Source organism: Lissotriton helveticus, chromosome 6 (assembly GCF_964261635.1).
Source record: "Lissotriton helveticus chromosome 6, aLisHel1.1, whole genome shotgun sequence".
Classification (NCBI taxonomy): Eukaryota; Metazoa; Chordata; class Amphibia; order Caudata; family Salamandridae; genus Lissotriton; species Lissotriton helveticus.
Window position 1 is genome coordinate 1372074957 of NC_136067.1, and position 27697 is coordinate 1372102653.

At 45.7% G+C, this 27697-nt stretch overlaps 1 protein-coding gene across 2 annotated transcripts in view; it reads left to right on the forward strand.

The window, feature by feature from the left end:
- Window positions 1-27697, forward strand: part of SYTL3 (synaptotagmin like 3) — a 592394-nt gene that overhangs the window by 22202 nt on the left and 542495 nt on the right. The window lies entirely within an intron of this gene.

Below are 27697 nucleotides of genomic sequence, written 5' to 3' on the forward strand. Positions count from 1 at the left end.
AACCTGCGTCTTTCCTACGTTGAGTTTATATCCTGAAACATTGCCAAAATGTGCAGCCTCTTTTATTATTTCAGGTGTAGCTTTAACTAGATCTGTAGTAAATACAGCGATGTCATCTGCAAAAGCAGTTATTTTTAAGCTCTCTCCGCCGTGCAGAAATGGAAGAATATTTACTTGCATAAAGAGTGCGTTTAAGAATGGCTCCAGAGATAGAGCAAAAAGCAGAGGGGACAGAGGGCAACCTTGCCTAGTTCCTCTCCCTATAAAAAAGCTCATTGATTCTTTGCCCCCATAGCTGACTTTGGCCATCGGTCTATCATACAATGAGCACACCCACTGTAAGTATTTACCCTGAATACCTGCTTTCTTTAGTACTTCCCACAAATAATCTCACCCCACTCGATCAAATGCTTTTTCTGCATCTAACATGACCATTCCGAGTGGGGTGAGAGTAGTTGAGCCAACATCGAAGGCTGTGATCGCAGTGTTAACATGGGCCGTTGTGTCTCTCCCCATCACGAACCCATGTTGTTGAGTGTTAACCAAAGTCGGCATAATGGGCGCTAAGCGATTTGCTAGTATCTTAGAAAAGATTTTAACATCTGCATTAAGCAGGGAAATCGGCCGGTAGCAGCCACAATCTTCCGGAGGTTTTTTTTTTTTAAGAAAGAAAATTATTTTAGCTACTTTCCATGATGTAGGGGCTTTCCCCGACCTGTCTATAAAATCAATTACAGATTCAAACAGAGGTAATAATTCTTATGCACAAGTCTTGTATAATTCAATAGGCAAACAGTCCTCTCCGGTGGCTTTCCCCGGTGGCAGGGCTAAAATGGCTGTATTTATTTCAGCTTGTGTTATTTTTAAGTTAAGTTGTTGTAATTTTCCGTTAGCGATGTCTCTTTGTATGGGCATATATTTATCTAAATATTGTGAAATTCCAACTCTAGTGGGAGTATTGTCAGGAGTGTATAAATTTTGGTAATAGTTAACAAACTGACCGAGAATCTGTTCTGGCTGATCATATTTATGTGAATCAGACCCTTTGATCATTTTAATCGTGGTTCTCGCTTTCTTGTCCGCAACCTTATGTGCCAATACTTTTCCAATTCTATCTCCTCCTTCGTATTGAGTTAATTTGAAGTTATGTATTTTGGCACAGTATCTGTCTCTTAGTATCTTTTTGAGAGAGGATTATAATTTTAGAAGTTCAAATCTTAGCTCCTCAGTGTATGTATTTAATTGTTTGGTTGCGTCTGCTAGTTTCTGCTCCATTTGCAGTATATTAGAAGTGGTTTTCTTAGTAGCTCTGTGATTTTCAGTATTAGTTCTAAAAATGTGTTGTTGAACAAACCCCCTTATACTGCATTTACATGCGTCCCAAACAACATTAATAGTAGTTGAATTAATGTTCAATTCAATAAATTCTTTAATGTGTTTTTTTAAAGCGATCACGAAACCCGGGTCGGTAAGTAAGTATCTTGGAAATGTAAATTGTCGTACATCCGACCTAGAATCATCATTCTCGAACTCAAATAGTATCGGGTTGTGATCTGAGGTGATCCTCGGACATAATTCTATCTTGCAATTACCCACTATTTGATCAGTCGCCCAAACCATATCAAGTCTTGAGCAGGATCTATGGGGCACTGAGTAATATGTATGCCCCGCAAGATTAGGATGTTTAGAGCGCCATACATCTTTTATATTAAGCAATCTTCCCAGTTCCAAAATTGCAGACCTGACCTTACGCATCCGGCGCGGAGAACCCTGTCCTGTAGAGCCAATTTTGTAATCTATTACGCAATTAAAGTCTCCCATCACCAATATTTCGCCCTCCCACTCTAATAACTCGATACTTAGTTGCTCAAACAACTTAGGGTCATCTATATTGGGGCCGTAAACTAGACATAAAACAAGTTTCTTATGTTCCAGTTGAACTTGGGCTATCGCCCACCTTCCCCGTTCATCTGATGCTGTTTTTATAATTTCAATCCCCAATCCTTTCTGTTTTAGTATGGCCACCCCCCCCGAATAGAGGCCCCCAAAGTTGAACAAACAACAAGCTCGTACCCCATTTGTGAGAGCAACTTCCTATCTTGGTAACTAATGTGAGTTTCAGAAAGAAGAGCAAATTGTGGTTTATACATGCCTATCTCCTCCTGTACCAATCTCCTCTTTTGCTTGCTATTGAGGCCAGCAACATTCCAAATTAACAGTCTTGTCGTAAACATTACTTACATCTTTGTTTTTTGAATTTCCTCTGCATATAGTCTCTAATAGAGCGTTTCAATACTTTGTCCGCACCATAGTTCTTCCTTGCAATACCTTTTTTCCCCTTTCCCCCCCCCACCATGCCCCTACCCTTCCCGCCCCTCCCAAGTCCCTTTGGGGGGAGCACCCCTCTATCCCCTGCTGCCGCTGGAGTGGCAGCCTAATGAAGTGGCAATCGCAGAGGCAGATTCTGCCCGCTAGTCAGTGATATTATTCAATACATCCGTAAGAAACAAGAAGAAGAAAAAAAAATAAGAAGAATGTGAGAGTTTTATATATATGAAGCAGTGAAAAACAAACAAACAATGCAAATATTCAACCCATTTTTATCCCCCAATATGTTTTTATATGGTTCAGCAAGTATGAATGAAAGGAGCTCCTTATGATCAGAAGTGCAATCGCCCATCGTTAGTGACGGTTTCATTTCTGTCTTTCAGATGTAAATTTTTCTAAAGCCAAAACCGCCTCATCTTGGTCAGTGAAAAAGAAAGACCACCCATTTCTGATCACCTTGAGACGGGCAGGCTCTTGTAAATATACTGTGCAGTCAATAGCTTTAAAGGAGTCTATCAACTTTCGAAGCTCCCACCGTCTATCCATTGTTCCCTTGCTTAAATCTGACCATACAAAAAAGGTTAGATTATCAATAATGACCGGGCAGTTGGGTTTAGCTTTAAGGGATACAGCTTGTCTTAACAAAAAGTTGCCAAAATATATCAGAATTGGTCTAGGGAATTTGCTGTTTTTGTTTTTTTGGACCAGAGGAAGTCTATGTACTCGTTGTAGTTGGGAGTCCCAGTCCCAATCTGAAAAGTCGCTAAATGCTTTTTGAAATAAGTTCACTACGTATGATCTGGCATCCACTCCCTCTGCCCCTTCGGGGATCCCAAACAGCCTGAGATTAAGTCTATGTGCCCTATTTTCCATATCCTCGACCTTTGCTTCAAGTTTAGATATTCGTGTAGCGTGTTGTTGAGTTAGCTCGTCTGAGCGAGTAGCTCCTTCTTCGACGACCACAACTCGCTGTTTAAGATCTTCCATCTCTTGAGTGACTCCTCCAAGCTTCTCGCACACTTCACTCATAAAAGCCTGGAGTTTTGTGTTGTCTTCTCTTAGCTGCAAGAAATGCTGCTGACTTTCTTGTCTTTGAGCTGTAAGAGTCTGCATGATCATATCCATAGTTGCAGCATTTGAGTGGTCTTCAGTTGTCGATGCCCTCAAGGTCGTTTTATCTTGTATTAGACTAGCAGATTCGATGATATCCGACCTTGGTATTAACACATTAGCTGAAGAGGGTCCGTGGCTTATTTTGGATGTTCTCTTATCTAATCTGTCCGTTTCCAGTAGGTCATTCTCTGTATCATTCTCTGTGCCGGTTCTCAGGACCGTAAGTTTAGAGACTGGATCCAGTGTAGTTATCTGTGAGCTTTTTGATCTTTGAACACTGGTTAAATCAGCTGGAGGATTTAAAACAGGGGAAGTCAGGTTTAAGTCTGATATTATACCTGTATCACTAGATGCTACATTAGATGGCGATGTGGTTACGTCTATAGTTACATCTGTACTTATGGGTGTTAAAAAGCCAGGATTTTCCAATCGCGGTGTCGTTTTCTTACCCCCTTTTGAATTCTGATTTTCTTCGAGGCTAGCTCCAGAAAGCCTCATTGCCATGTTCTTTACCCCCCCCTTAGCTTGTATCCATTTTCTAAGTGGGCTATCATCAACATTAATCTTAGTCTTTGGCGCCATTTTGGATATTGAGGAGGAGGTGTCTTTAATCAATGATTTAGTACGAGCTTTTTTCAACTTGCTCCTAGCTTTGGTTTTAATTTTCCTTAAAACTGATGCTTTAAGATTGTTAGATCTGTTATGGATAGTTTCTGTCTCACTATCATCCCCTTCAGACACCTCTTCGTAGTCTAGGTTAAGTCCATCATCGTTTGCTTCGTCTTCATCTATTGGTGTACTCTCTGCCGCACTGTTTGTATTGGGGTCTGTTATCAGCTGAAGTATTGGTGTTATATCAGCATGGCCTAAAGTATTATTAAAGTCTGAGATGTCTGAAGTTGCGTCATTTAAACATTCTGGTTGATTTACACTCGCAGCCGCTTTCTCCCAATCAGACTTTATCTTAGCTCCATCCCTGTTCGTAGTATTAGTTGTTAAGGTGGTTATTAAGGTAGGATCACCTTCTGATAGTCCCTCGCCTTCTACCGTGTCGTCTAGTATGGTCTGCCCAGTATTATCTAAAGACGAGTTAAGTATCAAATTTTGATCAATTGAAATGGTATTCGGATTTTCCTCTTCACAAGAAAATGTCTCTATCTCTGTGTTTCTACCAACCCCCTTAGCAGACACACCCGGGCAGGTTGTTTGACTCAAAACCAAAATTGTACTTCCTTTAGCCCCATTTGCTGCTCCTACCGCTGCTTTCCCTTTTGTATTGTTCACATTTTCGCCCAATTTCAAATTGCTTTTGGAAGCTATAGCGTTAGCAGTACCTGACACATCCTGTCCGCCGATTTTGCCGGTCCGTGTAGATCGGGTATTCAACTTAGGAGCCATACCGGTATCCCTCTTCCGTGTAGCTCCCGACGTTCGGTTCACAGTTGTTACTGTGTCCAGCTGCACCATGAGCGATCCAAGACCCGCCCAGCCGAACCAGCGAGTTTGTGGCAGGGAGGTGCGTCTTAGCTTCCACACCGGCAGTATCTTTCTGCCCAGACGGCCCAAGCGGCAAAGAATCTGCAGCATTCAGTTAAGTGAAGGTAAATTTCTGCATATGAAAGTTTTAGCTGCTTTAAAGTCATCGCTTTATCCGACGTCTTTAATGCTCAATCGCTCGAAAATCAGCGCTCAGCTTCCCACTCTATTATCGAGTTTCGTGGTAGTTGATACAGCGTCGTAGACTTTGCAAACGCTATCAGCTATCGGTAGTTCGGCAACCTCAGCAAAGTTATTCGATATCGCTGTTTTGTATCGTTCTCCTTTTGATTATTCCGCTCTGGTTCACCCAAAAATAGGTATTTTTCACGGTCGGCTTCTTACAAAATGCTAAAAGTGACTCTAAGTAACCATAATACAGCTAGCAAAACATTTTGTTGAACACGTTTCTAAGTTTCAAATTCTTTGAATTTGCCAGTGCTTATTTGCAGTTGAATGAAATGGTTTGATTTACTATACCTTGTAAATTCTATATCTCCGGAGCCCCCCGGTGGATCTTTTTCATTGTGGTGCCTAAAACTACATACAAATACAGTCTATTTGTATAAATTGGTGTCGGATTTCTTCCTTTTTGGTTTCTTCTTCAATTGTTTTGGTGCTGTTTAAATGCTTTACACTTTTCCTTTGTGTAAGCCTTGCTGCTCAGAGCCACAGCTACTCAACGTCGAACTGAAGGTTTAACAAACAAAACCTATGGGTCCTAAAGGGGTTGATAATGGTATTACACGGCGAGGTTGCACAACCACACTATATAATACACTCCTTTTCCTCACAAGGACATACTATCTTTGCATGGAACCAGGGTCAAAATGGAAACCATAAACAGCACTGGATTTTGTTAACACCAATCACGCACTGCTGTAAGCCCAGACCCCTCCATTGGTGTTAGATATGTTCTCCCTCCGAGAACATTGCAATATTTTAGCGTCAACTACTTTACAGAGGAGGGGCTTTTCTCCTTAACACCAGATCTTACATGGGCCTACTTGAAAATTAAGTGTACCAATATTTACACCACATGAAAAGCAGTGCTTAGTTGATAATGTGAAACCCAATATTAAAAAAATGTTAATTGGAAATGGTATGACAGGAGAAATAACCATCATTATTTCCGTGCAAGTTGTTAGCCCATCAAAAATGATGGATCAAACATAAAATATCAGTTTTTTTTTTTTTAATTGTTTTTATTCGCATTTTATCAAAAGTTGTAGACAATTTCTCAAGTAGAAAAATAACGCCATGACTGTAACATGAAATATCATCAAAACAGGAGTAAAAATGATCAGAAAAGACCACTGTGCATCTGTAGTGAATTTACCAGGGTAATCTGTGTACATCTACATGGGTTGCCCTGCTGACATTGTAATGTGCATAGGAAAGCTGCAAGTGCGTCAGCAAGCCATCTATACAATGTCAGGCGCATTAATGCTGTGATACACGTCAGGGTAGTTCACATACATGTCTTAGTGTAGTTTAAGTATCCTAGGGCTATGCTAATAATACAATTCATGATGGGCCTGCCTACCAGACAGGCTGCTCAGATATGACCGAGCTGTTCAGATGCCAACCTGTCAAGGGTGATTATTGTTATTGGCAGCTGCTGGCAACAGATAGTGTTGGGGCAACGTGGAGGAAAAATAATAATAATAAAAAACCCACTTACCTGCCCCTCCCGGGCCCGCTGCCAGCTGCCTCTGTGCTCCTCTGCTCCGGCGGCCACACAGCACTGACTCCCAGACTCCTCACCCAATTCAGAAGCTGCTCTCATGCTATTACCCAGCATGAGAGCAGCGCCGGGATTGGCCTGAATGTACTGGTTTGATGCTCGCTAAGGCACGGGGAGTCTGCGCATTTTCTCCACCCAGTTGTACAACTCAGCTGGGTTGGACAAATCTAAGTGCGCAAGTCAGTTTGCCCGTCCTAAGACGGCCGCAGGCAAACCGGCATGCGCACTTAAGTTCAAGTTCAAGTTCAGAGATTTATATAGAGCACTACTCACCCAGAGGGTCTCAAGGCGCCTGGGGGGGGGGGGTGCAATTATTTGTTGAATATCCAAGTTTTTAGTTGTTTACTTACAGTGCCCACCACTCCTCCTCCCTGCTGTCTATGGAAGATGGCCCAGCCCATCCTGCTCTACACTCGCGTCATTGGCTCACCCAGTCAGGGAATGAAAAATAAAATAAAATTATTTATCATCATTTTATTTCCAATTTGCTGGTGCTGAGCAGTGGCATGATGCTCAACTGCCATTACGGAGGAGCCGCCGCTGGTTATCTGTATAGGTCACAGCATCTCACTGTCCCGGTAGAGATCTCCAGGGTGCTAGAATTGCTGCATACCGATCATAGACGCTCAGACATCAGCCAGGTCTGTTTCCAGTTAGGTTAAATACACTTACTTGACCGCAGTTGCCAAATTGGTCTAGTATCGAAACCTAACACTGAGTACCTGTTTCTACAATAACTGAGTATGTAAAGCCCCACTGCCATGCCAATTTCCCTCTTTACTTCTAAATTGTTAACGAATTCACATCACATTGCCAGTTTCCTCATTTCCCCCCCCATATATGTAAAGGGACATTGACAAGCCACTTTCAAAATGGCTCCCAGTCTTGGAGGACCTGGATGTTTGTCAATGTAATACCCAAAACCTTCAAGCACTTTCTGCCATTGGAGGTGTATATAATCGTCACTGGGGTAACTTGTCAGGCAGCGTCTTCATTAGGTTTCACTGCTAGGTACTTGCTTCCCTAAGTAAGTACCACCACCACTCGAAGAAAAGTACTGGTCGGATCCGTCTGATGGTGCCTAAAAATAGCTCCTGTATTTTCAAGAAATGTCTTTTAATGGGGTAGAAAGTACAGGTGTAAGATTAAAAAGAAGTGCCAATGAAGATTTCTGATCTGGGGAAACGTTCCTTTGTATTGATATTCCTACATCTTTTTTTGGATGATCTTTTCATGTAAATCGTAATTTCAGCATAGCCTTGGCACTGTTTTTGCTGGGTTGTGTGCAAAATGAAGAGTCTAAGAGCCATCTAGATTTAGAAAACTGATTGCTTTTCATAGATGAGCTAAGGCAGTTTAAAAACATTTTAGGGGCTCTTTTCCAGGATCTATCAGTCAGGCGCTTGGTCTAGCCGAATGCTCTTTTCATGGGCTAGTATTTTTTGCTCTACCTTCCATTGGCGTGCACCATAGGTCTCCGTCCAGCAGTGTTGTTGCTGAGGTTTGAGGTGAGGCGCATAACTTTTTTCAACCTGTATCATGCCTGTGCCTCATATTTCAGCTCATGGTGTATCACTCCTCCTATTTTTGATTGCCGTACAGTTTAATGGGTTTGTGGGTGCACACATTTTAGTAAATTGTGAGAGGGCCATTGCAGCACCCTTAGCCCTGGCCAGTGTTTCATCAAGATGGTTCTTCCAGATTAGTGAGTTTAACACAATCACTGCCAAGTATTTGAATGTTTTTACTGTTTTCCCAGTGTTATTGGTTTACAAAGTACAGTTTTGGGTCGTGTAACCCAAATCGTTACCTTAGACTTAATAAAATTGATATTGAGATGGGGTTTGTCACAGTACTTTACCATTGCATTTAGTTTGCCTGGTAGTGCATGTTGCATCATTGCCAAGAGATTGCTGTCACTCTAGCTGGTTCTTTTTCATCTATGCTTTCCACACTTGTCACAGTTTTGCCCTCTTTCTGTTCCTCGTTTTCTCTCCCAAAGTCTGATGATGAAAAAAAAGTCAATATCCTCAAAAAAGAGTGCAGCGACTGGTACAGAATGGCCGCTGTGCAGATGATGGACACTGTAAAATCCAAGATGGGGTCTGGATCCAGACCCCAACAAGGTTTTTTAAAGATCACCAAATCCGAGTGCAATCCATTTAATTAAATGTAACCATCAACCTCATTATCACACCTTGAACTTATATCAGCAGAGGTCCTCTCATTGGTATGTTTTGTCACCCAGTAGACCTCAGCTTGGTTACCAAACATTTTCACAATATACAATATGCTTCCTGGAAACAAACAAGTTCAAGGTTGGAGTCCTAAACCTCTTGCTGATCACCTTGAATGCGTGAGGGCAAATGGACGGTTTTTGAGACATGGGAATGTCTCTGCCGTGCTCAACTGCTCATACATTTATCGACACCTAAATGTGAACAGTCTTTAGAAGTCACAGATGTTGCTCCACCCAACAACCCAATTGAAACCTCAGGAGACCTTGAGCTGGAGATATTACTCCCTTATGGTGATTTATTGTTGTTGTTGTCACCATGTTGCCAGATAAAAACATAGCAACTCGATGGCATACTATTACGTCTTTCAAGTCATACAGATACTGAAAGGCCTCATGATGGTAAAAAATATTATTTCTTTAAAAAAAAAAGTGGTTTAAGGTAAAGTTTTTCTATGTGTCAAAGCGAACCTACAAAAAAGTGCAATATGCTGGTAGAGGGCTCCGACATATTATCAGATGAGCATTTCCGAGTGAGGATACCCCACCCTTACTTCCTAGGAAATGAAACCATACAATGGAAGATAAGGACACGAAAGCAAGTCAGAAGGTATCTATGATGATTATTGTTTGTTAGCAGAAGGTACAATTTACATCCGGGCTGCTCGTTCAGTGCTATGCATCTTCCCACTGACGCCTTATGAGTATCTGTCTGGGCTCTATTCTCAAGACAAGCTTTGAGTACATACTCCCTTGGGTCTTTTTTGGAGTAACCAGTGATGACCTCCGCAAGCATCCAAGGGTCCCTTTCTATCTGACCTAGGCCCTCTACTTATGTCTGACGTGCCGTAACCAGGGAATTTTAATGCGGTGATCAAGATCCATACAGTCCTTGATGATTATCCTGGTGAAGTGAATCTCTTCCTTAGACCATATGGATTGACATGTCAAAATTAACAGTTTACTAAGGTTGGGTGCTTCGTCCCTGTAAATTCCAAACACCTTTTTTAAAATTAAATATTAGCAAATGTTATAAGAACATGAATCTTACATTTTGCTTCAGTGAATGGCCAGCAAAGTTACTTTCATTTTAAATGTCAACTTTTTAAAAAGCTTTATAGAATTTTAAAAGTCATACTTTGGCCAAGTCAGCCTTAAAGCGCTTTTACAGTCAAGAGGTTTTTACGCTGGACCACGGCAGAAGGCGTAGCTCTGAGGCGAGAGGAATATAGAGGCCTTCGTAAGAAGCCAATCTCGATGGAATGGACTCACCTGCTGGAGCAATTCCGGGCACATATATCTGACATTTAACAGGCATAGGTAAACGTTCGTTCTCCACACCCAACTGCCATACATTGGGCACATAGCAACACACTACCATACAGAGAGCGATTATAGCCCCCAGCATGTACACCATAAACCTAAACAGACCACTCAAGCTAGTTTTGGGAGGGAGGGAGGGAGGGAGGGATAGGGTGACCAACTGGCATTGGTGCAAATTCAGGACAGTGAGTGTAAAAATTCAGGACAAAGGGTCAAAATTCAGGACACAAATTCAGGACAGGAGGTCAAAATTCAGGACAAAACTTCAGGACAATAGGTATGTTCTACAGACACATCAGAGGTCGCGCAATAGTATATAATTAAGCCCAGCCATTTCCAAACATATTCAACTATTTGCAAACCGATCCATCATGTATCCTTCCATCTATCATTTCACTCATCCATCCCTTCATCCATCCTTTCACTCATCGATCCATTATCCATCCATCCACCCTTTCACCCTATCCATCTGTACACTTATCCATCCACTCTTCATCCTATCCATCCACCCATCCATCCATCCAGCCATTTACCCTTTCACTAATCCAGCCATCCTTTCACTTACTAATCCTTCCACCCATCCACTCTTTTAGTCATCCATCCATCCTCCCTTTCTCTCTCCATCGACCCTTTCACTTAGCCATCCTTCCTTCCACCCATCCATCCACCCACCCATCCATCCATCTACTCATCCACTCATGAATCCATCCATTGACCCTATCACTCATCCATCTATCATTTCACTCCTTCACACATCGATTCATTCTTTTGTCCATCTACCCTCCCTTTCACTCACTCATCTATCCATCCTTACATCCACCCTTTCACTCATACATACATTCATTCACCCTTGCACTTATCAATCATTTCACTCATCCACCCAACCACCACTCATCCACCCAACCACCCCTTATCCACCCAACCATCCATCCACCCACCCACCATCCACCCACCCACCCATCCATTTTTTACCCACCCACCAGCTAATCCACTCATCCATCCTTTCACCCACCCACCATCCACTCACCCACCTACCATCCACCCACCCACTCATCCATCCTTTCACCCACCCACCCTCCAATCCACTCATCCATCCTTTCACCCACCCACCATCTACCCACCCATCCATCCTTTCACCCACCCACTCATCATCATCCAACCATCCTTTCACCCACCCACTCATCATCCATCCATCCTTTCACCCACCCACTCATCATCCATCCATCCATCCACCCAATCATCATCCATCCATCCATCCTTTCACCCACCCACTCTCCATCCATCCTTTCACCCACCCACTCATCATCCATCCATCCATCCATCCTTCCCCTCCTCATCCATCCATCCTTCCACTTGTCATCCATCCATCCTTTCACCCACCCACTCTCCATTCATCCTTCCTTTCACCCACCCACTCATCATCCATCCATCCTTCCCCTCATCATCCATCCATCCTTACCCTCATCATCATCCATCCATCATTTCACCCACCCACTCTTCATCCATCCATCCATCATTTCACCCACCCACTCATCATCCATCCATCCATCCTTTCACCCACCCACTCTCCATCCATCCTTTCACCCACCCACTCTCCATCCATCCATCCATCCTTTCACCCACCCACCCACTCTCCATCCATCCATCCTTTCACCCACCCACTCATCATCCATCCATCCTTCCCCTCATCATCCATCCTTCCCCTCATCATCCATCCATCCATCCTTTCACCCACCCACTCTCCATCCATCCATCCTTTCACCCACCCACTCCATCCATCCATCCTTTCACCCACCCACTCTCCATCCATCCATCCTTTCACCCACCCACTCTCCATTCATCCATCCTTTCACCCACCCACTCATCATCCATCCATCCTTCCCCTCATCATCCATCCTTCCCCTCATCATCCATCCATCCTTCCCCTCATCATCTATCCATCCATCATTTCACCCACCCATCATCCATCCATCCATCCATCCTTTCACCCACCCACTCTCCATCCATCCTTTCACCCACCCACTCTCCATCCATCCATCCTTTCACCCACCCACTCATCATCCATCCATCCTTCCCCTCATCATCCATCCATCCTTCCCCTCATCATCCATCCATCCTTCCCCTTATCATCCATCCATCCATCATTTCACCCACCCACTCATCATCCATCCATCCATCCTTTCACCCACCCACTCTCCATCCATCCATCCTTTCACCCACCCACTCTCCATCCATCCTTTCACCCACCCACTCATCCATCCATCCTTCCCCTCATCATCCTTCCCCTCATCAATCCATCCATCCTTCCCCTCATCAATCCATCCATCCTTCCCCTCATCAATCCATCCACCCTTCCCCTCATGAATCCATCCAAACATCCATCATCCATCCATCCTTCCTTCAACTCATCCATCCATCCTTCCTTCCACTCATCCATCCATCCCCTCATCCATCCATCCATCCTTTGCCTCATCCATCCTTCCCCTCATCAATCCATCCTTCCTTCCCCTCATCAATCCATCCTTCCCCTCATCCATCCATCCTTCCCCTCATCCATCTATCCTTTCATCCATCATCCATCTTACCCTCACCCATCCATCCTTGCCATCCATTTATCCTTCCCCTCATCCATCCTCCCCCTCCATCCATCCATCCATCCATCCCCTCATCCATCCATCCTTCCACTCATCCATCCTTCCCCTCATCCATCATCCAGCTACCCTTCCACCCATACATCCAGCTATTTACATTTTCTCTCATCCCTCCTTCCCCTCACTCATCACTACATCCATCCTCTCTCATTATCCATTTATTCAATCTTTCATTCATCACCCTTTCGCTAATTCATTCAGCCATCCACCCATCCCTTCACTTACTCACTCGCCCACCTTTCCATATTAATTAGAGCTGAGCCCTTTTGAGAAGAGGCCCATCAGGAACTTCACCCTTGCTGCAGGAGCGGGTTCCAGGCCTGGAACAGAAGCCACCCAGGGCGGAGACGGGATCCACCACAGGCAGGGCGTTGGGGGGGACAAGATCCACCACAGTGGGGGGACAGAAGCCATCACAGGGGGGGGGGGGGATAGGAGCCATCACAGGCGGGGGGGGGGACAGGAGCCATCACAGGAGGGGGGAACAGGATCCACCAGGGTGGGCACAGGGGTGGGCATGCAGTATTCTAGTATCATCTTGGGCTCCTCACCCCCTCCTGCACAAGAGATCAAGAAGACAGGCTCTCTGTCCAAAATGCCCTCCCCCACTGTGATGTACAGTACTTAAAGGAGATACTCTAAGAGAACTGGTTTAACTGATTGTCCTCCATTCTTTATTAATCAGTGTGGGTGCGATTGTGCCATTTCTTAATTTTATTACATTATAGACTGCATGTTTGAAGAACTGAGCGGTGTAATCTGGCCGAGTCTAGGATGTTTGGGGCCCTGGGTAGAAATGGAATGTGTGAGGCCCCTCTAAATTGCAGAGACATAACGCATTCAGGGCTGTTTGCATCTGAATAGATGCCCCTGCTCCTGAATCTGCCGCCCCCAACACTCCCTGTCACCTTCAAGCACCTCTTAACAGCTCATCACGGGCTGAAGGTGTGAGGCGTTGCCATCCCGCTGTGCCTCTCCAATGCTGCTGGGTATCTGAGCTTTGGAACAGCCTCGGAGTCAAAGAGGGAGGTGGGTGGAAGCTGTGCCCGGTTAAAATTACGGACAAATGGCGTCCGTTAAAGAATCCTTCACGGACAACGGACAGACGGCCAAAATTACGGACTGTCTGTGAAATTTACGGACGGTTGGTCACCCTAGGGAGGGAAGGATTGTTTGCTCCTTTTGTTTGTGAATGTTTCTCATTTAGGAAAATCTCGTACCAGAATATATCAATTGCCCACTGCCTTAACCCTGCCAACTGATATGTTATATCCAGAACGAAGTATAAACTACCACCATATCTGTGATATGTCGGTAATAAGATCAGAATATATGTGTATATTATCTGGAAACTGGAAATCGATAAAGTATGTTTGAAACCCCCCCAAAAAACACTTTTACAGTCACCCTGGTGTTTTGTTTGAAATTATAAGTGTTGTCACTCTTAGCTTGAGTTTTACCCCCTTAGTGGCTCTCTTTTTGTCTCCTATATATTCTTGTCAGTGGTCCCAGTCTGCCACCTATTTTTATTCCTCACACTAGCCATAGCAGCCCATTGCCCACTCATGAGTTTCAGTGTTTTTGCGAGCTATATTACAGATTTGGACATTACCAGCAATCAAGTGCATCAAATAATACTCCTAAGCAGTGCTTCCCAAACTGTGGGTCATGGCCCACTGGTGGGTAGTGGTGAAAGTCCCAGCAATAAATAAAGATGCCTTTAACCCCTTTGCTGCGGCGGCAATTCCACCGCAGCGCTAGGGGGAGGGGGGGCTGCGCGGCGCTCCCATGCTCATGACGGAACCGCTCCGTCACGAGCCTCGGGCGCGCTGTGCTTGTGACGGAGCGGTTCCGTCAAGGCCTCGCCCGCTCAATAGAACGCGCCGCGCAGGCGCCCCGAGCGGGCGCCTGCTATAAGGCGCCCGAGCGGGCCGTGATAGTAAATATCCCTACCACAACCCCATTTTAACATTCTCAGCTAGAGAAGTGAATACATTGTTTTTTCTACTAGCCAGGGAAATTTCAAAACATCTTAATTCATTCACTTTTCTTCACCCCCTACCACTCACTTCCTTCACAATACACATAGCCTGACTCCAAAAACAACAAGTGCTCCCGCGTAGTTCACAGGTAGAAGCACGCCCGCACCGTAGGGGGACGGGAAGATCCCCATGATGAAGCATGACACTATGGGATTCATAGTGTGTGAGGGGTATTTTAAAAACACATAGTGCTTCCCTTGTCATCGACAAGGGCTAGCAATATCACTGTCCTTTCACCAAAGATTAAAAACACCTATTTAAAAAAAAAAGCTAAAATATTGATAGAATTATAAAAATGGGATGAAAGATGGACTGATTTTCCAAAAGGTTAGAGAGATGTTTATTAACATGTTTCTCTAAAATGCTACTGGCTTTTGGAAGCAGGGAAATTGGTCTGTAATTCTCAAATACCAAAGGGTCTGCATGCGCCTTCTTAAGTAGCGGTTTGGTTATCGCATGTTTCCATGCAGGGGACTGTTTAAAATCTTCATTAGCATTGGTAAAATAATGGTTCCTGCTTTAAATAGGACATCAGGTGTGGCTGGGGCTGTTTGCCTACCATATTTTATGGAGAATAGGATGGATCTAATGTCCTCCACATTTAGAGATGGAAAGAAGGTCAGCTGGGCTGTCATTGTTGGTTCTTCAAGAGGGGTTGGACATGGTGATGTGCATCTACGGAGGGAATCCACGATTTTCCTTACTTTATTAATAAAACCAGAGGCAAACATGTTGCATCACTCAATGGAGGGTGGGGGACTGTCACGCAAGTAGGAGTTGTCATTAGGATGTTAGCTACTTTGTATATTTGCCTAAATTAATTGCTGGCATTTTCATTTATTGTGCTAAAGTAAGAAACTCTGGTCTGTCTTATGGCCTTTTGATATTTTTTGTAGCTTGTCTGTAGATTATTTTGTTACCCAAGTAATACTCTTTTCTCCAAATTCTTTCCTTTTTCTGTGACTCTTTCCTAAGATTTCCAAACTCCGGAGTATACCATGGAGCTTGGCTGCCATTACACATTGGTTTCAGGGATTTTAAAGGGATGAAAGGGTGAAGTGACTCGGTCAGCCATCAGTCAAATTCTGTATACATTTCAGACGTATTGACCTCCTTGACTGGAGTGGTTTCTTTCTGGGCTTTGTGCCATTTGCTCATATCGAGTTAATTCCATAATCTTCTGGTCCCTTTCACTTGTGTTGTGGGGAGATTAAACCAGGAGGAGACAAAGAAATGATTAGAGCATTTGAAGGGAAGTGCCTCCTCCGTGGCTAACTGTGAAATGCTACAAAAGATTGGGTCAAATATATGGCCCTGACAGTGTGTAAATGTAAATGTAAATGTAGTATACTTGTAAAGCGCACAGCTGCCCCAGCAACGGGGCGTCCCGGCGCTGTATAACTCTGGGGAACCCGTCCTGGCTTTCCCTGTGGGATGGTCCCTTGCTGGGAGTCCCCAAGGTGGAGCCAGGCATCCCCAGAATTGGTGGGGCCGTCGTGGAGATTAGGCAAGCTAATGCCCAGAGTTGCCGAGTGGAACCCCTGATTAGAGTAAGCACCGAAGCGAGAATTATCGAGTCCGCTGACCAAGGTCCACGACCCTGCCGCGTCGGGAATTGAACCCTGGTCCCGGGCCGACTTCTGCTCTCGGGCCTGCCGCCTCTAACCAGTGAGCCACACTACTCCTGTCGCAGATCTAGTGATTAATTTTAACTGTAGTGCTGCAATATCTTGTGCTAGTCTGGTTGTGATTATGTTTCGATCATCCTCAAAGTGTAAGTTGAGGTTGCCCAGCACAGTGAGGTTTTTCCCTCTTTAGGCTGGTTTCAGTCACATTTTCAGGCAGAGCTAGTGCAAATTGAGTTGCTGACTCCAGAGGACTGTAAATAAGGCTCCCTGAACATGTGAGAAACAAGGCATCTGGGGTTTTAGCATCAATTAGAGTAAAAATCTCAGTTCTACGTTTAGGGAGCAACCTGCTTATATTATTAACTTTGGGAGTAGGTAGCATTGGATCTTTGCTATTGCCATCCAGATCTTGAAGTCCTATGAAGCAGCGCTCTGCTCGGCGGAGCGCGGGGGACATTGATACTCACTGTTTTGGAGGAGGGGGGAGGCGAGCAGGCCCCCATTGTAGCCGCCACCGCCAGGAGTCAACTTGTGCAGTCCACAGCGCCGCCGCCCCGGGACTACATCTCCGGCAGCCTTAGCGGCGGCGCTGCTTCCTGACACCACCACGGAAGCGCCAGGAGGCGCCTAAAAGCAGCGCTCTGCTCCGCTCCGCGGGACGCCAGGCGAAGCCCGGGCAAAGGGCGGGCCCTCTGTGGCCCTCAGAGGACCCGAGGAGGACGGGACGGGCCACCCCACTTGGCCCCATCGAAGGAGGAGGTACAGAGACTCTAAATCTTTCTATCTTTTCCGCTTTGATTTGCCTAATATCGTTTCCGGATTTCTGCTGTCCAATAATTATGTCCATCTGGGAGGAGCTGAATGCCCTGTGTGGCACAAACTATTTACCGGAGGTATCAACCCCCCCTATAGTGGGCAGAGACACTGACCAAATAAACTGCACTCCCCAGGATGTACCTTTATCCCCCGAAAAAATCCTTCCTCAAGCTAACATACTGTCCCGGGTCTCAACCAGTAAAAGAAACCATGATGAGGCTAATAACGATCAAATGTGCTGTAGCCCCTCATTATCCCCCTCCAGCCCAACTTTATTAATGACGGATAAGGCTGGGACTAGAACAAATGACTCTGTGTCGCCCCTCCAATTGACCCTACTGGCTCAAATCGAGCGATTGTTAAACTCTGCATTATTACCTCTGGTCACTAAAATCAACGATCTGGGGGACAGGTTGTCCAGTATTGAAAAAACAGTAAAAAGGATTTATCCATTACCTGAAAATACTGCTATACCTATATGTCCTACTCTCTCTACCAACCTCGAAAAGGCTAAGTCCGTTGCAAGCAGGAAAGTTCAAACTCTTGATTCCCCTCTTACCACACCCACTCCAAGTGGCCGCAATGTTACTTCTAATCCTGTATATGTCCCTCACACAGCTCCTAGAATTATTCAAGAAAGAAGGCATCAAATTAATCTACCCCCTGAAGCCGCCCCATACGTGACTGTTCTCTCTGGGGTCCCTGCACTTAATCAGGGCAAACTTGAAACACATCAGGACCTGCTGAATAAAGCCATCTTTTGGCTCCAAAACAACAGACCGTTACCACCTGCTCTAGATGGCGGAATTTTGAGCGTCAGGAGGGTGGGGTGGCTAGGTATGTTGCCCAAAGATATTCCGGGGGACTTGATATTAATTAAATTCAAACACAGGAACATTGTCCCCTACCTACGATCTCCCCAGCCCAAAATTGGAGATGGTCCCATCTGTATCTGGGACTTGTATGACTTTTATCCTAGCCCCCAACCACTGAATTATAATACTTGGTGAAAGGGGACTGTGTGCACTTTGTGTTATTACTTTGATTAGTTGACTCGTTTTTAGTTTGTTTTAAATAGTCGGTTTTCTTTTAACTTTGTAATGAATTGTCGAGTTATTTATGTATGTATGTATTTCTTTCTGTTGCTTTTATGGTTTTAAACTTAAAAACCGAATAAAGCTTATTTGATTTGATTTGATTTGAAGTCCTATGATGGTTTTACAAAGTTTTCAGGTAGTGGAAACTGCAACGCACCATCAACAGTACCTTCAAACCAGGCACCTTCCCAGACAACTGGAAGCGTGAAGAAGTTAGGCCCCTGCTCAAGAAGCCCACAGCTGACCCCACCGACCTCAAGAACTACCGGCCCATCTCACTCCTCCCCTTCTCAGCCAAGGTTGCAGAGAAAAACAGTAAACAGGGAACTGACACGATTCATCGAAGAGAACGCTGTCCTCAACCCATCCCAATTCAGATTCCGAAGCAACCACAGCACCGAGACCGCCCTACTCGCCACCACAGATGACATCCGCATCCTCCTGGACCAAGGTCACTCCGCAGCCCTCATCCTACTCAACCTGTCTGCAGCCTTCAACACCGTCTCTCACAGCACACTAGTCACCGGACAGCATGACGCCGGCATACAAGGAACAGCCCTGGACTGGATACCATCGATCCTCACTGGAAGAAGCCAAAGAATCAGACAACCAGCCTTCCTCTCTGATCCCACGAAAATCACCTGTGGAGTCCCACAGGGATCATCACTAAGCCCAACCTTATTCAACATCTACATGGCCCCCTTCGCAGCCATCGTCTGACAACACGGCCTCAACATCATATCCTACGCCAACGACACCCAGCTCATCCTCTCCCTCACCAGAGACCCCACCACTGCCAAACTCAGCTTCCAGAAAGGAATGTAAGACGTTGCAGTCTGGATGACCAACAGCTGCCTGAAGCTCAACGCCGAGAAGACAGAAGTCCTCGTCTTTGGAGCCACCCCTTCAGCATGGGACAACACCTGGTGGGCGACTGCCCTCGGAAGCCCACCCACCCCCTCAGACCACGCCAAAAACCATGGCATCGTACTTGACTCATCACTCAACATGAACTGACAGGTCAGCACCGTCACCTCCAGCTGCTTCAACACCCTCCGCATCCTTCGCAAGAACTTCAGATGGATCCCCCCTGAGTCAAGGAAGATAGTCACCCACACACTCATCACAGAAACGCACTCTACACCGGCATCAACAAGTCCCTACTCCGCAGACTCCAGACAACACAGAACACCGCCGCCAGACTCGTCCTCTGGATCCCCCGGCACAAACACATCAGCCAATACCTACAAAGACTTCACTGGCTCCCAGTGGAGAAAAGAATCACCTTCAAAATCTCTACTCATGCCTACAAATACCTACACAACAGCGGACCCAAATACATCAACGACAGAATCAACTTCCACATACCCAAAAGAAACCTCTGATCTTCCAACCTCGCACTGGCTGAAACCCCGCGCATCTACAGAGCCAGAGCAGGCAGAAGATCCTTCTCTCACATTGCAGCCAAGACCTAGAACAAGATACCGGCAGACATCAGATGCACCCACTCCCTGAACACCTTCAGGAAGACTCTCAAGGCCTGGCTCTCCGGCTAAACAGATCTGCGGACCCCCCTCCTCAGTGCCTTGAGACCCTCACGGGAGAGTAGCGAGCTAACAATTCCCCTGATTGATTGATTTAGAAGCATCCATAGTGTCATAAAATTCAGAAAGATGATGCAAGCCAGTGTATTTAATCCTTTCAGTTCTTTCAGCAAGGTGCATAGTTAAAAACTACCAGGGGTTCTGGCCCCTAGTCCCGGTCGGACGCGGATGGGCTTGCCTTTGGCGTGCCCGCTGCGCTTCTGGGCCCCAGATAGGCTTTTGTAGGGGTGTACTTAAGCAGGCAGAGAACTAGATTGCTAACTTAAAAATGGTGGGTCTGGTTGAAATAATAGGTAATCTGGAATTGATGCTGAACATGGCCACTAGGCTCGATCCTAACAAAGATTCAGTCCCTGTTACTGTCCTTCAACAATTAAAACAGTTAAAAATCAACATTATAAAAATGAAACCCCCTCAAGTAAATAGCAAGTGGGTACTGTCAGGCAAACAAACAGGTAACATTTCAGCCCGTTCCCTCTTTAAACTTTTACAACAGGTAAAAATACTGCATTAAAAGCCCTCAGGCAGATAGCAGCAAAATACAATAGTGGCACAGTAGATCGCTGAAAAAGCAATTACCGGCATGTTTCTCTGCACGTTCATGCCCCAGACAGGCTTTTGTAGGGGTGGACTTAAGCAGGTAGAGAACTAGACTGCTAAATTAAAAATGGCGGTTCTAGTTGAAACAATATGTAATCCTGAAGTGGCGCTGAACATGGCCACGAGGCTCGATCAAAACAAAGATTCAGCTCCTGTTCCCACTTTTAAACAATTAAAACTGTTAAAAATCAACATTTAAAAAGTTAACCCCCTCAAGTAAATAGCAACTGGACACCGTCAGGCAAAACAAACAGGTAATGGTCCAGCACATTCCCTCTTTGAACATTTAAAACAGTTCAAAATACTGCATTAAAAGCCCTCAGGCAGCTAGCAGCAAAATACAAAAGTGGCAGAGTAGATAGCCAAAAAGCAATAACAATAATAACAATGATAGAAATAAAAAGAACATGTTTTCTAATAGTGCTTCCATTCTGTCTTTTACGTCAACAACATATAGAATTATAGATGAGTAACAGTGAATTACAGGGATGTTTTTCACCGAGGGGTTCTGAGTGACATCAAATGGACAACTTTTTACCCATGTAGAATTTTATGTTATGCATGGCCCCAAAACATCTTACTTGCCATCCTTAATAAGCCCCCACCACCTTGCCTGCTTTCTTTCTCCTTCCAGCAGCTGTGCTTTCTGCTTTCAGTGAAAGCAAACAAACAGCACTGCTCTGACAGACTGTCAGAAGGCCTTTATGACATAGCACAGTAGGTAAGAGTTTTGTTATCAACTATTGTTCATTGCAGTGGATTTAGAAACTGGTGTAACCGATAGAGGATCTGGTGTAAACGATACAGGTCTCTACGAGAGCCATACATAACATATCGAATTATAGATGGGTAACAGTGAATTACGGGGATGTTTTTCACCTAGGGGTTCTAAGTGACATCAAATAGATGGGAGCAAAGCTTGAGTTGTGTGTGATGTCACTCAGAACCCTGAGGTGAAAAACATCCTAGTAATTCACTTTTGTACCCATCTAAATTTTATGTTATTGTCAGGGTTCTGAGGATGGCCTGGGAGAGGTGGTGCCTTACTCCCCGATACGCATTCCGACTTGAAGTACTGTTACTCTACATACAGGCTTCAGATTGTGACTTTCAGTCTTCACTGAGCATCCTCAGGGAGGAGCCCCGTAGGACGTACTGGATGACGCCTTTTTCTCGGGCTCTATCAAGAAGCAGCATAATCAGGGAGAAGGAGAACGGGTTTCGGAAGGAGGAAGCAACCACAAATACAGGAGGAAATTGGACCCACAACCATCCTGTTGATGAGACCCCGGCCATCTGAGGAAGAAGAAGCCCAAGCCAATGTCCAGGAGGACAAGGAGACGCCAGGAGGCCAACGAGACCAAACATCGCCTTGTCACTCTCAAGGAGGAGAGTGGCTGGACAAGGTACGGTTCTGGCTACGGGGGCTCTCAGGGCACTGGGCGGGGAAGGGAACATCGCAAAGGGAGAACACCGTCTCTCTACCTGAAAACGAAGCTGGGCTGCACAAGGTGGTGACAAATGGTGATACTCCCTCACAATCCCAACCCCGAATCTGAGAAGTGTTTTGGTTCCTCATACTGACCCGAGTTTTTTTGTTCTGTTTTATTCTTTACTTTCCGAGACAACGATGGAGTTTCGTGGTCCCCGGTGTGCATCTCTGGACCCTCGGTGAAGATAGGAATATCTCCTAAACCAGGACTGCACTTCTAGCTAAAAAATTAGCATTACCAATTTTATTTTGTTTCCCAAATAAAACGGAAGAAAAAAGAATACCGTCTCTAGAGCTTCCTTTGAATACCCGTTTCTGAATAGTACCTTCCCGGGTGGAACCCATGCCAGTTATGTATGGCCCCCCAAAGTCATCTGGCCTCCTTTACACTGCTGCAGTGCTTAATATGAGCCGGTGGTTTCCGGTGCTCTGCACCAGTACTTAATTGGTTTCTGGTGCTCGGCACCGGCACTTAATTGTCAACACCACACTTATGACACTCTGCCACATGGTGGCACTGTTCATCTAATTTAGCGAACAGTTGTTCATGAATACAATATACATTAACAAATACTAGTACCTGCCTCCCCAGCCATTCCTTTAGCTCAGGGGACCTGGAATAATCTGCACTGTCACACTTGCAGGTGAGAGAGCAGGTTAGTAGTTGTTTTGGCACTGCCATTGGCAGGGATAACGGAGCAGTGGGTGGTGCAAGCTGCAGTGGCCTCCTGGTCAGAGCCCTGGTTCTTAATATTTTACAAATGAGGCACTGCACTGCACTGCAGTGACAGAGGAGTAATTGGGAACCCCTACATAACATGGTCTTTGTTATGTATCTCTGTCCCAGATGTTAAAAAAAAAGACCTCAGCTGCAACATTGACAAGCCCCAACCATCTACCCTGCCTTCCTTGCTCCTCCTGCAGCTGTGCTTCCTGCTTTCAGTCAAAACAGACAAGCAGTGCTGGCTGACAGGATCTCAGAGAGCCCTGTCAGCTTAGCCTGGAAGGCCTTTGACATACCAACCGTGGCTAACCTGTTTTGTTAGCAACTGTTGCTACGTCATAGCAGTAGGTTATGAGATTCAGAAACTAAAATAAAGGATAGACGCTCTCTATGAGAGACATACATAACAAATGTCTGACTCACTGAGACATCCTGCCCCTATATCGGTTTTATTTGACAGCCATTACTTCAGCTCCTCCTGTATAAAATGCAGTGGTGCAAAATAAAATGATGGACCCCTGCAGAATGTGAAGAGGGGCCCATGCGTCTCCATACATCACACACATTCACTGGAGTTGGGTTAGAAAGAGGCCCCCCTAAAGGTTTGGGGGCCACTGAAGGGATGCCAACCCCCCTGTGTTGCATGTGCTGAAAGGGCCTACTTTACGGCCATGGTCAGTCCATTTGGCCATTTGCTGTACCCAGCAACTGGCCCCCCACCCGTTCTACCCCCACTCTGGCGGGAAGACTGGCGGGAAAAACCACGTCAGGAAGGAGGGTGTGCCAACCTTTGCCAACCCCACCCCTCAGGTGGAGGAGGCGAGGTGAAGCACGACCCTGGGCTCCGGCCATCTTGTAGATGTGGAGCCCTGCCCAATCCCAGCTAGGCTACTGCCCCCCTCCCACAGGAGAGGAGCAGGCTAGGGGGTGTCCTCACCCCAGGACAGGGACCCATTGGTCCCTGCCCTTGCCCTACCTGTAACACCCCTAAATTTAGTATTTAGGAGCTCCCTGAACCTTCCTTCCTCAGATCCCGATATCAAAAGAAGAAAGAAGATCAAGAAGAAGACCCGCCGCGCAGCTGCCAACAACAGGACAACAACAACTGACTTGGCCCTAGCCCTACCGGCCTGTTGATCCTGGAACCTGCTCCTGCCTAATCCCGGCGACCTCCGCGGACAGCAACCTTGGGACACCCAGAGGACCTGCCTGCCTTGACCCTCTCGAAGATTGGGACTCCCATCAGCAGAGGCTCTGCTGCAACACCCCACCTGGTGCTCACCAGGAAGCTCCGGACCAGCCCACTCTGCACTAGCCAAGCCCGGGCCGGGCCAACCTGAACCAAGACCACGAGGACGTCCCCCCGGCGATTGGGAAATAGTACGAAATACTGAAACGCAATTACCTACCTGTTTTGAGTTAAGCCTCCAGTGCTGGCCCTAGGAGACTAGTGCTGGGTTACAAAAGTAACGCGATCGTACTTTACCTGTAACCTGAATTTCCTCCCATTGGATAACATTGTCAGAATCACCTTGAAAAGTTTCTAAGTGTGAACTTTTGAAACAGCTTTATATTCAGGAAAATTCATCATAGTAACTAAAACATTTTTGCTAATCTGGTTTCATGCTTAGACTGCAGGGCTGAATCTGAGATCTAGTCCTGGAACTACCAAAGTAATCCATAAAGTAATCAACTGTACTTTCCTATGAAAGCCCCATTGAGCCCAATGCTAGAGTGTGTTTCAGAACTGTATTGCTGATTAGCTATCCTGTAATTATTGTGTGTACAAACGTATTGGTCCTCTGCAAAGTATTTACATGAGAGTACTCGTACTTTGTAAAGTATATTTTGATAACTGTTGGTTCTAAAAATAAAACAACTATATCTGTGGATATAGAAACAATTTGCCTGGAGTTCAGTCTTTGAGTGTGTGAAACCTTTTGCTGACTGAGTGTGTACAACACGTGCTTTACACTGTCCTCTGGTGCTGCCTTACTGCTCGACCAAGATACCACTTTAGAGAGAAAGGTCAGTTCTGACTTTAACCTCTGTTATACCTCTGGGGTTGGTTGACTCTATACACACTGTACTTCCTTCTAGTCCAGTATATAAAGAGCCACTTTCTCACATTGGTGGATCAGCGGTGGGATACAAAGTTGCATTTGTTGGACTACTTGGTTATCATCTGATCACACGACAGAACTCATACATTGCCTTTAGAATTCTGAAATTGGTCTTTTCCAAAAATACTAAAAATCTGATAGGGCCTTGCTTAAGTCCCATTAGAATTTTGTGAAAGTAAAAGTCACTACAAGCTAGGGTAGAGGGTTAGAACTATCAGGTTAGAATGTCTCAACAGAACCCAACTGTTAGTGAAGATAATACAAACATGGTGGACAAACTCGACCTCACACCTTACTTGCACCTGGACTTCAAGGAATTGAAGGCCCTATGCAAAGTAAAGAAAATAACTGTAGGTCTGCATCCAACCAAACACAATCTACAAGAGCTCCTGGCTGAGTATGCAAAAGACCACCCCTCTGAGCAGGGTGACACCCAGCCAGAGGAGGAAGGAGTGGATGAGGAGGATGACACTGATAATCCCCCCATCATTCCTAGGGAGGAGGGGGTCCCTGTACCCCTGACTCCAAGAATCAGCCTCTGGGAGCCTAGGAACCACACAGGTGGACTAGTCCCCAGGGAACCCATTGGGAAAAGCCCCAGTGAAGAGGACAGCTTCCTAGCAAAGTTGGACAAGAGATTAGACCTAGAGACCAGGCTCCTGGCTCTAGAAAAAGAAAGAAAAGAGATGGGCCTAGCCCCCATCTCTGGTGGCAGCAATACCAATAACAAGGATAGAGAGCAATCTTATGATCCTGAAATCCCCAAAGGGATTGTCCCTAAATTTGAGGAAGGTGATGACATCACCAAGTGGTTCACAGCCTTTGAGAGGGCTTGTGATATCAGACAGCTAAAGAAACCTCTCTGAGGGCACTCCTGTGGCAACTGTTCTCTGGTAACTGCAGAGACAGACTTCTGACCCTCTCTGGGCCAGATGCCGGGTCCTATGATCTCATGAAGAAAACTCTGATTGAGAGATTTGGACTCACCACTGAGGAGTACAGAATTAGGTTCAGGGGGGCTCACAAAACCCAGACCCAATCCTGGATAGATTTTGTAGACTACTCAGTAAATACACTGAATGGTTGGTTAACTGGACACAATGTGCATGACTTTACTGGACTGTATAATTTGTTTATGAAGGAACACATTTTGAGTAATTGCACAAATGAAAAGTTACATCAGCATTTGGTAGACCTAGGTCTAATTTCTCCCAAATAATTGGGAAAGAAGGCAGACCACTGGGTCAAGACTAGGGTGACAAGGACAGCCACTGGGGGTGACCAAAAGAAGGTGGTCACAACCCCCCCCAGGGGAAAGCTGGTGAGAATCCCCAAGATAAAAAGTCTGAGTCTTCCAAAGGGTCCCAAAAACCTGTTTAGGTGGGTGGGTCCCAATCTACTCCCTATGTGCCTCAGCACTATAGGGGGAGAAACCTTTGATCCTAACAAGGCCTATTGTAACAACTGTAAGAAGTTGGGACATTTAACTGTAGACACAAACTGCCCCTACAACAAAGCCCCTAAGGCACCCATTCCAGCTACTCCAGGGACAGTAAATCTAGAGATGGGATCAGAGGAGTGCCCAGAGCAAATCTGGAAATACACTCAAGCTAGTCTAGTCTGCTTGGGGAATATGGAGGTTGCCAGTGTGGCTGGGTGGCCAACCAACCGTAACAAATATATGCAATACCCCTCCATCAATGGAACTAGAGTAGAAGACCTGAGGGATACAGGTGCCAGCATCACTATGGTAAGGGAAAAGCTGGTTTCCCCAGAGCAATACCTGATTGGAAAAACTTACCCAGTCACCAATGCTGACAGCATTACCACCCAACGCCCCCTAGCTATGGTAACATTAGGATGGGGGGAGGTTACTGGCCTGAAACTGGTAGTGGTCTCACCACAATTGCCAGCTGACTGTCTGCTTGGAAATGACCTGGAGACCTCAGCCTGGGCTGAAGTTGAGCAAGTAACCCATGCAGCCATGCTGGGTATCCCTAGACTGGTGTGTGTCCAAACCAGAGTACAGAGCAAAAAGAAGGGTGAACAAGTGAGGTTGGAGCCTGAAAGTATGGCCCAATCAACCAAGAGAAAAAGCAAGGAGACTGGGGAACCAGCTTCTACACAGCCAGCCTCTCAGGGCCCCTCTCCCCAAGGAGAGGACTTGAAAACCCTGGAGGGAACTGAGCCTATGGAGCTTGAGCCTTACCAGGCTGGACTCCTGGGCCCAGGGGGACCCACTAGGGAAGAGCTGTGCCAGGGTCAGCGAGACTGCCCCACTCTTGAAAGCCTGAGGCAGCAAGCAGTTGCAGAACCAAAGGGAGATGTCAGTGGTACCCACAGAGCTTATTGGGAAGAGGGATTACTGTATGCTGAGGCAAGAAACCCCAATCCTGGAGCTACCAGGAGAGTGGTAGTGCCACAGAAGTACAGGGAGTTCCTCCTAACTTTAGCTAATGACATCCCCCTAGCTGGACACCTGGGGCAAACCAAAACTTGTGAAAGGTTGGTTAGCCACTTTTACTGGCCCCATATGAACCAAAAAGTGAAGGAGTTTGTGAGCTCCTGTGTTACCTGTCAGGTCAGTGGCAAGACAGGTGGCAAGCCAAAGGCCCCCCCTGATACCACTGCCAGTGG